We start from the raw sequence: 5,085 nt of genomic DNA, 5'->3' as shown, positions 1-5,085 counted from the left end.
CTCTCATAAGATGATTACTCTTGTAACAATCCTAATTACCATGTATAGGTGAATTAAAGATCTAAAATTTGAAATCAAGCTGCAAGCTGCAGTCAATGGAACATTGGCAATTTTAACCATANTTTTTAAGTTTTTAATGCAATGTTATAATATATATTTATATATATTTATATAACTTTTGGTAAGCAAAAGCCAATTTTAAAACACTTTATCATCTTTGAAATCAATGTTAGAAACATCACTATCATGTTACAAAGTTTGGCTGCCAATTTGTACCTGTGAAAGCATGACTGCAAATTTTAATGCATTATTAAAGAGACATTGTTTTAAATATTATCTCTAAGTAAAAGGTATTTTAGGAAAAGAATCACGTTAAATATTATCTCAATTAGAAATTTCTTTAGAGGGCTAGTTTTTTTGGCCTGCTTTATGCCTCGTGTTTAAAATGACTCCAACCCAGAGTTACCATTTTAAAGCTAACATTTTGTTACCAATGTAATAACCTTTTAATTAAAGCCAATAACTTATAAGCTAATACTCTATGATAAAGCCATGCAGAGCATTTTTACACCCTTAAGACCAGTCAAAAACCAAATGAAGCGGCTATATGAATTATACATTTAGACCACAGAATTTTATCTTTTTTAGCTATAATTTTAAAATAAAAAGCACGTTGTCACATGCTAAACACAATAATCATGAGAATTTTTTAGTAAAGAACCAACTATCAGCTGTTTTGCTTTAAAACTAAGAGTTTGCAGTTTCTCAGCAGGGGCTCCCCTGCTGTGCTTGATTCTCCTAAGCTGTGGGCTTCTCTCCAGGCTCCGCTGTGCAAACTGAGGGTAAATCAGCAGATAAAGTTTTACCCATTTGTATTTTCCAACATGAAACATAGAACAGTCACTCATTCAGACAACGAAACAAAAACATACGTGAATTGACAACTGCAGGGGCCAGAGAGAAAGCCAGATGTCTGTGGATTTCACTCTGTCCCTAGGAGAATTCTAAAATCCATTTTCCTTCATTCATGATCTCTCTCTCTCCCAGGTTCTCTTGTCTAAAGTTTTTTCTTCTCTGAACCATGGGCAGCAAGAATCTATCTGTTCTACAAAATTTTCTAACACCTTTTCTTTAAACCCTATTCCTTTTGCCTGAAGCAGCTCTTGGAGACTGTGGACAAAAGCCTGTTTAGAATTTTCTAATCCCTTTTTCCGCTGTCCACCCCTAAGTGGTATTATTGCCGGGTCAACACAGTACCAGCTTAGCCTGTATCACACCTACAACAATTTTAAAAAGATGAGGTTTAAAACCTGTGCTAGCATAAATACCTGTTGCTCAGTGTGCCTGATACTGTGGAGCTCCAACTTTAACACTTCCCCAAAACCTGTTCCCCAGATCATTANGAATGTGGCTAGTAAAGAGCCTTTGTTCTCTTAGGGCAGCTGAGGGTCTTCTGTTCCTCCACCTGACAGCTAGCTAGGCAATTATCTCAGTTGCCCCAGCCAGGCACCCATCTTCCTATGTTTAGGACTGAAAGGAAAATTATATAGATTCAAAGTTTGGAAATGTAAAATTAAAAGAGTAAGTTTCAAAAATTCAAAGACCCAGGGCTGGACACTGAAATACAAGCCCGGCCATAAAGATAAGGAAAAGAATGCAGGAACTGAGATATCAGGGCTAACTTTAGCCATTTGGCAGGAAGGCACCTCCCCTAGAGCTATCAGGGCTGACTGACCCCACAGCCATCTGGCAGGAAGACATCTCCCCTAGTTTACTGCCCCCGATAAGAGTCATACATCAACCAGGTGTCCTGCTGCCCCTGATAAATCTCAGGCCCTTAAAAATTTGTGAACGTTTTGGTCTGCACGTACTCTTCTGCTAATTTGCTATGTTTAAATGAACCAATCGCATGTAACCACACCAATTCTCCCCACCCTCAGACCCTTACCCTATAAAGACCCCAAGCTTTTGGGCCTCGTGGTCGACTTCTCTGTCTCCTGCGTGAGATACGAGTCCACCCAGAGCTCTGCCATTAAAGTACCTCATGTGCTTACATCAAGACGGCTTCTCTGTCGTGTTTCTGTGGGACACCTCAGCTCCTGTGACCTGAGGACCCGAGGGAGTTCCTCACGAGGGGGTCCTACAATAAGACTTTATTCTTCCCTTCTAGTGGAAGCTCCACATTAGACAGCATTCGCTCAGTTTGTCCCACCATGTTCAGGTCACTGTTTTGAGGCACCAACTGAGTGTGACCACCAGAGGCCACACTCGAACCGGGTCCGTCCTGAAAGGCAGGCTGGGGCTGTAAGGGAAAAGACAGCAAGAAAGGAAATGTGGCTAAGACAAAAGTGTTCTGATCAAAGCCCACAAGTTTAATAAAGTTCAGAGTTTATAAAGAGGGAAAAAGTCCATCCCCCCACCGCCTGCTTATTTGGACCTCTCACGGGTGAGAGCCTGGAGGCAGATCTTGAGAAGGTTGTCTCTGGAACATCTAAAAGTCTTCTCATCAGGCAGTGGCAACTGCTTTGAAAGGTGACTGTTTTGAAGAGCAATGGCAGGTGCAAACAATAGAGCCAGCTTGGCAGGTTGGAAGGGACCACCCCAGGTGGTCCTGTGCTAGTGGCAGTGAGATCTGAAACTCAGAGCATGAGAATCTGGGACTCCCTCTAGGCAAAGACACTTCTTGTTCTGATAGGAGTCCGAGGGACTCAGCAACCCTGAAGTCAGACATTCAATTTCATTGTTCATGAACAGTGAACAGGCCTGGGAGAGGCCATAATGCACAATGCAGATGGAAGGAAACTGTTGCTTAATGGACACACTGAACTGTTGTGGGAGAAGCGTGAATACTCTGGAGAGTCCTCCTCTCATGTTGAGTCAGAAAGTGAGGCTCTCTCTTCCCCACTTTGATGCAAGACAGTGTAATCATTCCAGCTGCTCTCTGCTGAAGAGGTGGCCTCATGGAGACAGGAGCTACAATGTCAAAAGCAGAAGAATTTGGCAAGGGCATCTCTTACCTCTTACCAGAGCACAGCAATGTCTCCTTTCTAATGTCCGGGCATCTACGAAGCCTTTCTATACACTCCCCTAGCAGGTAAGTCCTCCGACGTCCTGACATGCCTTCAGCCTCCCAGAAACTCCTCAGCATTTGAGTTACCTTGTCCTGTGCATTACAAGAGGTCAGGTTCTCCTTCAGGATGATGTAATTATAGCCATTGTATGTGAACCTATACTGACCAACAAAGAAGCTCCCATCATTTGCCATATTGCAGCCATACATTTCCTCCAGGGTGTGATATTCTGCCCCACCCCCATTCAGTCTCTCATCACTGTGAGGCTTCTCCCCCTACCTGGATTTTGTCCCAAACTAAACTCCTTAACAGTTCACAGTTTGTGTTTTTTCTTTTTTTAAATATTTGAAACACAGAAAAAATTCATTTTCACAAGTATAATTTAGGAGAAACAATCTCAAGACTCCCTTTTATTTGTTTGTATTTTTCTGTGTCTCTGTGTGATTGCAAGGAGCAGGTACTCATATGTTTGAAAAGAGGTCATAGGAAACTCTGGATCTGGAGTTAAGGAACTTGTGACCTGATAGACTCAAGTGCTGGGAAATCTTCTGCAAAATCATCAAGGACCCATCGCATTAGTTTTCTTTTGAAACAGCATCTCAGTATGCAGCCTGGCTGGCCTGGAAGTGTGCATGTAGACCGCCTTGCCTAGCAGTCATACATCCATCTGCTACTGCCCCCAAATTGCTGGGATTAAAGGAATTTGCCAACCAAGTGTGCTAACTGTAAATTTTTCCCATGGATAAGTCACTAAATGGGCACAGGTGGTACTTCCTCAAGGTTTTCCACACTAAGGACATGAAACATCATTGAATCCCTCATTTTTGGTTGCATTCACATCGAGAAGAGAATCTTGCCCACTGAATGAATGCTAAGTTATTGAATGTTATTTTGAAGTAGGACATTCTTTGACCAAGTTCTTTCAGCACAAATTGTCAAAACCTCAGTCATTACTATGGCACATATTTTCCATGGAAAACTTTGGAAGCATTAAGGAGCCCTTAAGTTGACTGTGATGAATTATTGTACTCAAAATCACTAATGTTATCTTGGGAGATTAGATATTATCTTTGTTGTAGTCAACTTGGTAAGGTATCAGTTGCCAATGAATGGACATTTTTTATATGTTGTGCAAGAACAGTACATTTCTAAATATATTGCAAAGGAGTTCAGGCTGGGCAGGAAGAAGAGCTCTACCAGCCCTGTGTGGCAGCAGATGCAGGTTCAACATTTTGGAGAAATAGTTGTTCCTTAGGCAGGTCCTTTATTCAGCTATCTGGAATGAGATGCACTACCTGTAAATGAGGAGAGTGTAGACTGACTGCTGTAGAGTTCTGTGAACTTTGCAAAAATCTCTGTTCACGTCACTTACAGTGGTGTGACTCTGAGTTCAATCATGGCTGATCACAATTCAGTCCTGGTCTGAGACTCTGGGCCCATGACTGGGAATACTGATATGAGATATCAGCTATCAGCACTCTGAAGGCTATGATTTGCCTGTAATTAAGTTTTCCCTCTTGGGAATCTTGGAAAAAGCTTGAGCAATTCCCTAGTGATCACTTGTTTTGTTTTCTGCTCTCTTATTAATGGTATTCTCGCTGATGCTTGTCATATGTGACTCAGTGGATTATCCACAGCAGTTGTTTTCAACCTTCAAAATGCTGGAACCCTTTAATACAGCTACTTATGTTGTGGTGACCTCCACCCGTAAAATTACCTTTTTGCCACTTCATAATTGTCATTTTGTGTTTTAATCACAATGTAAGTATTTTTGGATACAGAGGTTTGCCAAGGCAGTTGTGATCCACAATTAGAGATCCAATGATCTAAAAGGCTGTGGTTAGGTCATGGTTGAGAGCTAGGTTATAAATCTATGGAATCCTTATTTCTCTTTGATTCTGTTAAATTGACATCAAATCTATGAACACGAGGCTATATAGTGTGTCTTCATAGCAATAGAAAACCTAAGACAGTGTCAAATATTATTTAATCCTTAAAATATTATCTAATAGAG

General features: G+C 41.2%; 1 pseudogene; it reads right to left on the bottom strand.

The window, feature by feature from the left end:
• The window catches only part of LOC110336012, a 9,908-nt pseudogene extending 5,095 nt beyond the window's left edge, over positions 1-4,813 (bottom strand).
• Positions 4,814-5,085: the final 272 nt, after the last annotated feature.

The sequence above is a fragment of the Mus pahari genome, chromosome 18 (genome assembly GCF_900095145.1).
Source record: "Mus pahari chromosome 18, PAHARI_EIJ_v1.1, whole genome shotgun sequence".
Taxonomy (NCBI): Eukaryota; Metazoa; Chordata; class Mammalia; order Rodentia; family Muridae; genus Mus; species Mus pahari.
Note: the sequence above shows the minus strand (reverse complement) of the source record. Positions and strands in the feature narration are given on the sequence as shown.